The sequence below is a fragment of the Caretta caretta genome, chromosome 2, assembly GCF_965140235.1.
Source record: "Caretta caretta isolate rCarCar2 chromosome 2, rCarCar1.hap1, whole genome shotgun sequence".
In the NCBI taxonomy this organism is placed as follows: Eukaryota; Metazoa; Chordata; order Testudines; family Cheloniidae; genus Caretta; species Caretta caretta.
The window spans coordinates 88,219,157-88,232,225 of NC_134207.1; the positions used below are offsets into that span (position 1 = coordinate 88,219,157).

At 39.4% G+C, this 13,069-nt stretch overlaps 1 protein-coding gene across 9 annotated transcripts in view; it reads left to right on the forward strand.

Moving 5' to 3' along the window:
* PTPRM (protein tyrosine phosphatase receptor type M) overlaps nucleotides 1–13,069 on the forward strand; it is a 682,939-nt gene that overhangs the window by 177,633 nt on the left and 492,237 nt on the right. The gene's annotated exons all lie outside the window — the stretch shown is intronic.

Sequence of the window (13,069 nt, forward strand, 5' to 3'; positions counted from 1 at the left end):
TTTGATGAATGTACTTTTGAAGGTGTTCAGTTTCCAAGGATAAGAATCTAGTTAATGTAGGTAGTGTTATTGTTAGAGAAAGGAAAATGACTTGTGTGTAATATAATTTATCGTATGTCACTTGACTTGATTCTTTGTCCTCCTGCCTTCCTGTCAGAGTGGGAGATGAAAATCCTTGATGTTTTAACTCTCTGGTTATCTAGTTACATGGACATTTAATTTGGGAATAAATTGTATTGAGAGATTAGGGAGTTCTTTTCTCTCCATTCAGAAAGGAAGTGAAATGTTCTTGGAGTTCTGGACAAGAACATGGACAATTGCTCTCTGATAGGGACATACATATGATGCTTTGAAAGGTCAAAAACCCCTTTGACAGCAGAGGAATTCTCATTTGACAAACAATAAAGACAACAGATTCAAGAGCAGAGATCCAGTCAAGTAGTATCAATTTTTCCTCTTCACTGGTGTAGACATTTTTTTCTTTTCTTCTTGTTCAAATCATTTTCTTGACAATTTTAATTAGTTTTCAGTTAGCCTTGAACAATGAGTTATGAGAAACATTTAAAAAAATTGATTTGAAGTAGTTTGTCAGCAGTTTCTGAGCTACATATTTTAGAAAAACTAATTTCTGACGGTAATGAGTAGAACAACTTAGATTAATGGTTTGTGGGGAATTCTTGGCTTTCACAGCAAAAAGCTTTATGCAACAATATTAAAATACTAGACTAAAACAAGTACGCTCAGTTCAGTAGTCCCTTGGCAACAGCAAAATTAATGTATGTGACATGGCTAATTTTAGGCAGTATGCTTCAATGAGTGAGTTGATGTCAAAATGTAACATTTCGTATTAATTAGGTGGCAGTGGGGGGAAGCATACCATTTAGTTCTTGAATTGGGTATTTGATTTATTTTACTCCACAGAGACTATTAAAGGTTAAGATAGCTCTACTTCAAATAGATAGCTGTGTTAGCTTTAAGCAGTAAACTATTTAAATAGGACCAAAAATAAGAAGTTTTATATGGCAAACAAAGAAAAAGGATTTCTAGAATGCCTAATATCTACCAAGATGCTTTTGTCAGATTTACGGTGTTTGTTGTAAGATCTTTCTGAACTGTATTAAAAATAAAAGCTGGAATAAACAACACCTAGCACAATGGAGTTCTAATCTTAATTGGGGCCTTGGTGTGCTACTGTACTGCAAACATAAATAATGAATTAATTTTTACTGAAAGAAATAGGAGCATCCACTGCCCTGTTTTATTTGGAAACTATCATCAATGTACTGTTGGTGTTAATCTGAAAATGCATAAGAGCAGACCAAGAAAGGAATGAAATTTGTGCATTTATACACAAAATCATATGGCCTGAATATTTGTTAAGCCTCCACCATCTGCTTAAAGTGTTAAGAGTCAGGTGTATGAGGAGTCAGCTGGAATAAGCGGATAGTTCATTAACTTATTTCAGAAACGAAGTTGTTCACAGGATGAAGATCAATTAATTTAAACTGTAAATTTGACTTCACAATTACATCATCTTATTCCTGCACTTTAAAATGCTATAACAGTGGTGGCCATTCCTTCTCTCAAACCCTCCATCTCTCTCCTTACCTTCCTAAAGAACTTTTATCTTTTATAAATGATATCAGAAAAACAGATTTGATTAATAATCATTAATTATGTGTGTGTTATACTAACTGCATAGCCCGACTGAATTCCTTCCCATTGTTACTTTGAAATAATGGTACGCATACCTTAATGAAAATTATACAAAATATTAAATCCTGTTATAGCTGCAGGAAAACATACGAAGATTATAAAAAAAATATTTTGGACCAGTGATCAATATCTGACCTCTTACTAGCAAACTGGGTTAGGAGCAGAGTTTTCGTTTTAGGTTAGTTGTCCTTTGGATGGGATTCCTGCTAATATGGTCCCTAGAGATGCCATCTCCCCCCGCAATGCGTTTGTAATGAAATAACATTCTTTCTTCTACAGCCTTTCTTCATCCAATTACAATCTGGTCTCTGCCTGATCTCAGGCTCCATTCCCCTTCCCACACCCATTTACTCCTTTTCTCTTTCTTGCTTGTGTTCTGTTTTTGTGTCTCACATTCTAGCATTCCCTTTATGTCCCCCCTCTTCCCCACCACCATGCACACCTTTAGTGATGTCCTGCCAGATTCATCATGGAGCCTCAGTGTTTGGAGCAAGCAGCTGTCTTCAGAACTCATTATCTCTGGAATTTTCTCGGAGGAGCCCCAGAGTGTATGGCATAATAATAATTCTAATACTTGGCCACTTTGTGGTGCTTTACATTATTGTCAAAGCAGAGTACAGAGATTCTTGAATTATCACATGCCCCTGACATGCATAGGAATGCACGTAATACATGAGATTTGTAAAGAGCAGCTGGCCCTGCAGTTATGAAACCTCACAATAACACTTGGTGGGTGGCCAGAAAAGTAGGAAGCAGGGGCAGAACTTGGATCAGGAAGAGAGAAGAATAGAAGAGGGGAGAGCAACGTAGGCATTAGCTGAATGGATAAAGAATGAGGGAAAGTTAGGATGTAGGCTGGAGTTGGGGGATCTATGTCAATAAGCTGATTATACTCAGACGGAGGAAGGGAAGTGAAGCAGGATCAGATTCTAGATCACAGGATTGAGAAGGAATTAGTAGGGATCTGGAGAAGAAGGTGGGATGAAAGAGAATATTCATATGGCTCAGATAAGAATCCAAAGTTGTTCAGGCTCTTCTGAATCAAATAATGTTCCCCTGGTATCAGTTTGCATGCTGCAGATGTGACTCTTGTCACTGATTGTGTTGTAGTGATAAAATATGTATAATTGTAAGTGAGAAATGGAAATATTACCAATAGTGTGCTTATGTGTTTGGCACTTCCTGTGTATAATTTTCACTGGTGTTCTTGTAATAAAACACTTAATTCAGTTGTGCGTCCTCCTTTATGCTTCACAGTCTGTCCTCAGTTCATTTCCAAAGTTTAGTGGAATCATTTCTTTTGTCTGCAGCAGTGGTTTGATGTTGATGAAAGAATGTAATTGAATTCACATAGTGACTGGCCCCTCTTTTTGTTGTGATTTAGGATTGCTTAAGATAAGTTAAAAGAAAAGGAGTACTTGTAGCACCTTAGAGACTAACCAATTTATTTGAGCATGAGCTTTCGTGAGCTACAGCTCACTTCATCAGATAAGTTGTAAATCATTCCTTTACAGGCTACCTTTTGGATACTCAAAAGGTTTTCTAAGTTTAACGACCCTCATGCTATTCATGAATGTGGTATTGGCCAAATACTGGGGGAGGAATTTTGTCTGTACCTTGTGAGATGAAAAATGTGATTTACAAGGTTATATATAGTTTTGGATGTGGTTATATGCTTATTTGCATCATGTATGCATAGCACTGCTGAATGCATAACAATGCACATACAATTCATTGGTAAATTCACATAATGTTTGATGCAAATGATTATTTTAAGTAAGTGGCCTTTTGATGTACAGCTAGTTGATATTCCATAAAACAAGATAGTGATTACATTAAGTCTTTAATATTAAGGACCTTTAAGTGGTTAAAGTTAAAAATAAATATTTTTGTGTTAATTGTATTTGGGAATGTCATTATCCCTGTCTGGAAGGTGAATAAATCCAATAGAAATCAATTGATTAGCCTACTATTTTAAATCCAAATACTGTCTAACCATAAAATGGTTATGGTACTTTGCTTTGATTACAGGAACAGTGTTTTAGCATTTAATATATTTTCTCAGTAGGTTTTGTTTTCCTATTTAGCAGCAATGTTCCTGCTTCATTATACATCTCTTATGGTGAACTATTTCTCCTACGTAATTTTAAATAGCTATGTTCTGAGGTTTGTTTAAATGTTATCCATAGAAAATGTAAATTAACATCAAAAGGTGGGATTTGTATGTGCCACATTCTTTGTTAGTTACATTTTATTTTTCATGGAATTTTTAAGATTTTACAACACTGGAAAATGAAGCATATTATTCTGTACATGAGTAGTACCCATGTAAGCTTTCCTGTATAACGTGAAACTGTGTGCCTTTCTAACACGCAGAAAGTAGTTCACTTTGCATATCTGTTCAATCTTTGGAGCCTCTGCTGAAACTGCCAATAAGGGTTCCACGAACTGGCTGAATTTGTCATGTGATGACACACGAGTCATGAAGTATTGTTTTTGTGACCCTATCCAACACCTTCCCATTGTTTCCTCATTTATTTGAAGCTTGTCTACACTATAATTTGTAATCTGCTCAGGCCAGGACCCTCGTCTATCTGTTCTGGGAGGTTTCTAGCATACTTTGGTCATTGTACAAATAATTAATCTTCTTCTTGTTCAGCCAATTGCTCAGACAAACACGTTTGTTTACATTTGCAGGAGATAATGCTACCCACTTCTTGTTTACAGTGTCACCTGAAAGTGAAAATAGGTGTTCTCATGGCACTGTTGTAGTCGGCATCACAAGATATATATGTGCCAGATGTGCTAAAGATTCATATGTCCCTTCATGCTTTAACCACCATTCCAGGGCACATGCGGCCATACTGATGATGGGTTCTTCTCGATAACAATCCAAAGCAGTGCGGACTGGCGCATGTTCTTTTTCATCATCTGAGTCAGATGGCACCAGCAGAAGGTTGATTTCTTTTTTGGTGCTTCGGATTCTGTAGTTTCTGCATCGGAATTTTGCTTTTAAGATTTCTTAAAGCATGCTCCACACCTCGTCCCTCTCAGATTTTGTTTTATTTTTATTTTATTTTATGTACAGTTTTTTTTACACAGTTTTACATTTGTAAGTTCAACTTCCATGATAAAGAGATTTCACTACAGTATTTGTATTAGGTTAATTGAAAAATACTATTTCTTTTGTATTTTTACCAAACCTTGTCCAGGAAGTGGGGTGCAGAAAGCCTCACCAATTTGCCTAGGTGACTACAGACCCAGACCCTTGGATCTTAAGAACAATGAACAATCCTCCCAACACTTGCACCCCCCCTTTCCTGGGAAATGTTGGATAAAAAGCCTCACCAATTTGCATAGGTGACCACAGACCCAAACCCTTGGATCTGAGAACAATGAAAAAGCATTCAGTTTTCTTACAAGAAGACTTTTAATAGAAATAGAAATAAATAGAAGTAAAGAAATCACCTCTGTAAAATCAGGATGGTAGATACCTTACAGGGTAATGAGATTCAAAATATAGAGAATCCCTCTAGGCAAAACCTTAAGTTACAAAAAAGATACACAACAGAAATAGTTATTCTATTCAGCACAATTCTTTTCTCAGCCATTTAAAGAAATCATAATCTAACACGTACCTAGCTAGCTTACTTACTAAAAGTTCTAAGACTCCATTCCTGGTCTATCCCTGGCAGAAACAGCATATAGACAGACAGAGACCCTTTGTTTCTCTCCCTCCTCCCAGCTTTTGAAAGTATCTTGTCTCCTCATTGGTCATTTTGGGCAGGTGCCAACGAGGTTACCTTTAGCTTCTTAACCCTTTACAGGTGAGAGGAGCTTTCCCCTGGCCAGGAGGGATTTCAAAGGGGTTTACCCTTCCCTTTATATTTATGACACAGGACGTACATCCTCTGCAGTAATCGGAAGAAAGATACTGAATCTAAAGAACATGACGCTGCATCTGACACAACCAGGTTGAGGGAATGACAGTGACAAGTCCTGAAGAAAGCTCTTGGATCAAACTCAAAGGTCCTTGTCTGAACGCCACTGTTTCTTCCCTTCATGTTCACGCCATCGTCATAGCTTTGGCTGCAGCAGTACTGAAGCTTCATTTTACTCTCATTCAAAACATTCAGAACAGTTCTGTTAGGCATTTTCCAGTACTGGAAACAGATAGTGTTCCTTTACTTGGATACAGCCATCCTTGTTGTCAACAAATCTTATTTACTGGAAACGTCAAATTGTTGATTTTGCCCAGTTTGTTCAAAATTGTGCAGTTAATATCGGCAGAGTTTAGGGTCACTGGTCATAAAGCAGGATCTGATGTACTGATTTGTAGTGTGCAGTTTTTCTCACTGCTGTTAGTGTCATCATGTGAGGCTGATGCTTTATCATTTCTCTCCTTTTCACATAAACCAGACTGTTCTTTGTCATTACTCTCTCTTTCATGTGAACCGCATTTTTCTTTATCATCCCTCTCCTTTATGCTGCCAGGAAAATTGGACTATTCTCCATCACTTTCCTCGCTTTTCCATTCCTTATCTGCAGGTAAATCTCTAATACCTTAGTAATAGGACTTCCATCATTTACGCTTTGCTAGTTAATTTCTTCTGCACTGGGACGATCACTACTGCCTAAAGCACAGTCTGTTTCTGATCTTTTACCATCAAATTTGCCCTTGCTGCAAACTAGATTGCAATTGAGTTTTTTGCTTCTAATACTGAGCTCCTCAAGGCTTCTTCACTGGCATCTTTTTTTTTCTACTGAGGAAAACAGACATTATTAGGAAGAGCAAAAGTCTTTGTTCCGCAGTCTTAGAAAGTCATCAGACATTACGCGTTAAGCATGGCAAAAGATTATAAAAGAAATACTGTTACTAGCTGTGTAAAGATGCCAGAGATATCTATTGAATCCCTATCATTAAATATGTCCTTTTATTAATCACTACTTACGTTCTTCAAGTTGTAAAACACAAGTACATTTTCCACAATTACACAATAAAACAAGGTTCACAATATCACAGCTGAGCTCTCACTTCACTTCAGTTCTTTCTTGTATCTCACTGACTGACTGGCGATGCTCCACCCTACCCTGCAAAGGCATGGCTGACAACCATCTAGGAGGTTTGAGGAAAATATAGTTCTCAAAAAGTTTGGAAGTTCCACAAGATTCTAAAAAGGTCCATAACATTTTAGGAGGTTAGTGAAAAATGAATCCACATACAGAATACCTGAAACATGTTTCAAACATTCTATTTTCCCTTTTGTCCCTAACAACAAAAACAGCACCCCGAGCCTGGCACCCCCACCAAGTCTGGTACCCCTGGTTGGCTGGGTCATCTGTCCCTAAATCCAGCTCTGGAGCTCATGGAGCAGGAGTCACAGAACCTTGCATATTCAGGAGGGAGGAGAAATATCACTGTATTACCTGTTTACTAATTATTCTAGTGGGGAGAGGGGGGATCTTAATTCATTGCAAGGCTTGTCTTTCTTTTTGCCACATTGGTTAGTCCCATTAGATTTCTTCTCATGGTTCCTTCCATTTAGAAATGAAGAAGGAATGGGCCAAAACCCTTCCAAACTAGATATGGCTGAAACTTGGGATTTTTGGTTTCCAGGAAATTTTGACATTTTGAAATTTCCCATGAACTGGAGATTCCATGAATTTTTCACTTTGTAAACACTGACACTTTTTTTTTCTAAAACTAAATATGCTCTAAGCCACCTTGGTATTTGTTGACTGAAATTGACATGATTCTTGTCAAGAATCATGTCAGTTTTAATCGGCAGCTGTCAGGGCTTCCAGAGTCTGTGGCTCCGAGGCAGCTACACTGTGGGGACTGTGCTGGGGTTCCCCATGCTTCTGGGCTCCCAGGGCTTCCTAGCTGCCTGCTCTGTGGAGTTAGAAAGCCTGGTATGGGGGGGCTGCCCCAGAGCATGGGATACCCATAGCTTACCATGATTCCATCAGAAACATACCTGGTTTCATATCTGTGATTTGATGAAAGTTCTACTGAACCGGAGAGGTTTCTGCAAAAATTCCTCACCAGTTCGATTCCTAACATCTACAAGTTTACTAAAAGAAGTGTGTAACATGACCCCGTACATTTCCATGGCTCAATCAGTTATTTCCCATTGATCTTTTAAGACAGTTGTTCTAGATAAAGGGCATATAGTCAGTCCTAGTCATAGTCAAAATCCAGGTGAACAGAAGATGGACTCAGGCACTTTCCTTTACAAGCAATCAGTATGATTCTCCAGGGAGCCATTTCTTTGGCATATTATTTTAAGGCTTAGTGCAGAAATTAAAGAGGGAATTCTTGCCACAGTCAGATTTGTGGCTGATTAAAAAGATTTTGTTCATCCCTCTTTATAGCATTTAATGTGTTGATGTTTGACAGTATTTTGTTGGCATTTGGAGCTGTGGCTTTAGGAAAAGCAGCCAGAAAGTCCTGTGAGTTGAGGCAGAGGTCATTGGATGCTGCACCATAGATAGGCTAGGTAGAATTCCATTTTTATTTTTGTGTAATTTTGATGGGTGGATAATATCAGTGGTTTTATTTTTAAACTTTTTTTTTCTATTTTCATCTATTTCAGTTTTCACAGTTGTGGGAAATTATGGGGGGTGTCGTACAATGGGAGAGGGGCAAACCATTTTTTAAAGACAGATGTTGATATTCAAAAAGGTAAAGCTTTATAAATTTTAAAATGAGTTTTCAAACATCTCATGTCAAAATATACAAAATAAATATTCTTAAATCAAACTCTAATTTCACAAGCAACATTTTTCTTTCTTTGCATATCTAAATTTCTATTATCGATGGAAATACTTTTTAGTTGCTTTGTGTGTGTGGTGAAATTGACATTTATCAGCACTTACTGATAAAAATCTAATCCTTCCAAGTCTAATCAGAAAGCTATTTAATAAATTTGCCATTCACAGAGTGCTTGTTATTTTGGGTTGAATTTGATATCACTTATCAGTAGGTTTCTATGTTCCCATTATTTAATTAACATGATTCTTTTTATTTGGTGTACAGTACCCTATATGATACTTTATACTCCGTAAAAATGCACAAAACACTATCTGTAAAGGGGAAAAATGTTAATTTAAAACATTTTCTTCACTTACTATTTGTGCATAAACAATATTTTTCAATTCAAAGTAATTGGCTCAGCCAATTTAGGAGACTATATATATTAACTTTATAATATAATTATCTCACAATATCCTCTCTAAGCCTAGACTTCAAACTTTAGCTCAGCTCCCAAAGGCTTGATCATTAACATGGAAGTGTATCACATTGAGTGTGTTCATGGTCTAGCTTAATGTTCACACAGAAGGGACCAATTTTGTATTAAATTTAAGTTACCTTGCATCTGAAACCAAGACATTTTCCAAAGTGACAAACTCTGAATTCCACTCTCCATGTTTGCAGAACTTCTCCAGTTGTGGAAGAAGCAATTAAAATGCTTTCCTGAATTCCATATGCTGAATTAAAGAGCTTAAAACTTTTGTGCTGTGTGTTAAATCAATGTAGTTATTTTCCCTACAAACTGAAATAATGCAGTCTTCATCTAAAAGTCACAACATTTCTAATCAGCTGCATTTCAGTAGCACAATGGCAAGAAAATATCGTTTGGACCTCATGAAAAATGTAATGATGTACACAGCCATTTAATTACAGAAAAGCAGGTGCAGGTAATTATCCTAGTCATAATGTTGCGATAGTTAATAATGTTAAATATCTAATAATTCCACACATGCAATTCATATCCATAGTTCTGCTTCATGCATATTATGATACATGGCATGCATTTTTAAAAATGTGAGCAAATATGTATCTATATTAGAACACTGAAATTTCAGGTGCTCATTATAAGGATCAGGTCAATATATTATATTTCATTGCTGTGTGTATATATATGATTGCATTTTTAACTATTAGAATTTTGAACCTATTTCAAAATCTCTGTATTATTTTGTTTTTGTTCCCCCCCCCCCCCCTTGATTTTGAGGGAAGGGACATCTTTATCTGTCAGACTCATCAGAGTCCTTTATTTTCACCCAATCCTATATTTCATACCTCTCTTACACTCCACAATCAACCATCATAACTATCAGATTTCCAGGGGAAGATGATTGGACGTGTTCTCCTTCAAAGCTCTTTAGTGCAACACTAATTGGCTAGTTTAATTGCTGTTGAGCTACATGAGGCACTCAGTTCTCCACAGCACTCCAAGTCCTTCAGGCCAGAAGAGAGAAAATAACACCACACAGAAATGAACTGGGGTCTCTGGCATTGAAGTGCAGATCTCTGTCACTGGGACATGGTCAGCCTTTATCTGTTGTAACTGAAGCATGCACTGTTTCTGCAGACAGCTAAGGGCACAAATAAGCACTCATTAATTGAGCCATTGTGACGGAGTACACTTACCCTGCACTGGATGGGGCAGGGTTAACTCCTCACAATGGGCTGAGGAAGCCACGCACCCACATCCCTACTGGGCATGCTCGAGGCATAGCACCAGTATAAGATGGAGCAGCCCAGCTCAGTCAGGGCTGGCTATCTTAGAGGAAGAATGTATGCTGCAGGCTCCAGCCCGGGAGCTGCCAATGACCTGGACTGCAGGAGCCAGAGACACCGAGACTCAGGCAGGTGCCCAGATACCGCCCAATGAGCCTTCCTGTGGACACTTCAGCAAGAATAAGGGTAATGGCTGCCCCTGTGAGTCATCAAAGCATGTAAGGACATGATATGCTTATGTGACCCTGCACTTCATTTTTAAGCCAGTAACTTTCCATGCACCTGCGCTGTGAGCTTTGTTTGAGCCGGTAAACTTCCAGGCACATAGCAAAGGGTATAAAAGATCCCGGAGACCATTCCATTTTGCCTCTTTCCTGCCCGTGTTCTCTGGACCATCGACTTCCAACGAAAAGAATCTTTTTGAACTTTGGACTGAGGACCTTCCAATCTTTTGGAAGTTGCTAGAGAGACTTTACAAGCTAGCAGTCTAGTCCATCACTGACGGCTACAAATTTATCGAAACTTATGTATATGAACTTATGTATATGAAACTTGAACTTATGTATATGATCTATTAACTGTTATTAATTCTCTTCTTCCTTTCTATTATTAATAAATCTTTAGTTTTAGTCACTAACGGATTGGCATTAGCATGATTATGGGTAAGATCTGAGTTGTATATTGACTTGACTGTGGGTTTGATCTCTTGGGATTAGAGGACCCTATATGAGATTACATTGGTTTTCAGTAACCACTCATCATAGAGTCCAGTGTCCAGGTGGTGAGACAAGGGCTGGATGCATTAGGAGACTGCACCTTTGATTTCCTGTTAACTAGTATGGTGAGACAGAAGTTTACTTTTGTTACTGGCTTGGTATAATTTAACAATAGAATAACCACCAGTTTGGGGTGAGTCTGCCCTATTTCTCAGCAGTTTGTCCTGAATCTGGTATTCTCAGCTGTGACCCACTGAGGCACAGAGACAGGAATGGGAGGTTGTTTTGAGGGATTACTTTTTGTGGAAGAACATCAGCAGAGGCATTTTACTTATTTGAGTTACACCACATGCATCCGACAAAGTGGGTTTTCACCCACGAAAGCTTATGCTCCAATACGTCTGTTAGTCTATAAGGTGCCACAGGACTCTTTGCTGCGTTTACAGATCTGGACTAACACGGCTACCCCTCAGATACTTACCACATAAATAGTATTACTGGGAGCATAAAAAGTGGTGTTTCTCTTTTTTGTCTATTTAATACAGCAGAGGCAATAATTGTATAATTTAGTAAGAAATTTGTTATTTACCTAGTACTATTTACATAGAAGAAGAAAAAAAATATTCTGTTTTACAAGGAAGTATTACAATGCGTATTGAATTTAAAATATCCATACTGGAAAAGTCAATATGTCTACTGCCAAGCTTATTTTTAAATTTAATGTACAGTGTTGGAATGACTGATCTTTAGGCCCTGTGTAAGGCTGTGGAGAAGCTGTTAAAAAATATCTTGCATGAGTTGTATGATGTTTAGTAAAATGAATGATTGGGATTATCATGCAAATAAAATTCATCTATTATGTTACATTCATATGAAGCACAGGAGCTGAATGGCTTCTTAAAAACATGTACAGCACCATAAGTCCCAATGTTTTGGTATGTTAAGCTATAGGTTTCATTATGTGTGCACAACCCACCTCTAATTATTTACAGGAAGTGACTGAGTCACTTCCGGCTTTTCCAATAGAGGTGTCTCACCTCACACTAGCACATCCGTACTAACACAGCAGCAAGTAGGGTTGCCAGGCATCTGGTCGAAAAGGGACCCTGGTGGCTCTGGTCAGCACTGCTGAGCGGGCTGTTAAAAGTCCGGTCGGGGCGCAGGGCTAAGGCACGCTCCCTGCCTGCCCTAGCTCCATGTGACTCCTGGAAGCGACCGCCAGGTGCTTGTGGCCATTAGGCACATGAGTGGCCAGGGAGGCTCTGCACGCTGCCCCTACTCCTAGTGCTGGCTCCGCAGCTCCCATTGGCCAGGAAACGCAACCAATTGGAGCTGTGGGGGCAATGGCAGTGCACGGAGCCCCTTTGGCTGCCTATGCACCTACGTGCTGCACTGCAGGGACCTGGCAGCCGCTTCCTGGGAGCTGCGGTAAGCACCACTGGGACCCTGCACCTCGAAATCCCTCCCGCACCCCAATCCGCTGCCCCAACTTCAAGTCCCCTTCTGCACCCAAACTCCCTCCCGGAGCCTGCTCCCTGCACTCCCCCAACACCCTGTCCCAGCCCTGAGCCCCCGTTCTGGACCCCAAACCCTCATCCCTGAGCCCATACTCCTAGCTAGAACCCTCCCTCTTCCCCCACACCCCTGTCCCAGCCAAGAGCCCTCTCCTGCACCCCAAACTCCTCATCCAGAGCCCTCACCCCCTGTCCCCCAACCCCCTGCTCCATCCCAGAGCCCTCTCCCCAGCCCCACTCCAGAGCTCCCATCCCCAGCCGGAGCCCTCACCTCCCTCCCTCCAAACCCCCTGCCGAATCCTGGTGAAAGTGAGGGTGGGGGAGAGGGAGTGACTGAGGGAGGAGGGAATGGAGTGAGTGGGGGCAGAGCCTTGGGGAAGGGGCGGGGCAGGGAAGTTCAGTTTTGTGCAATTAGAAAGTTGGTAACCATAGCAGCAACCAGATCAGGAAAGATCTTTTCCGACATGGATTACTTTTTGAATGTTGTTGCCATGAACAACACATTGAAAGTTTATTCAATCATGTGCGTTTAAAGTTAGGATCCAGCTGCAGATGAAATACTTCGTAGTTAACCTTTTGGTTAATTTACCTTCTAA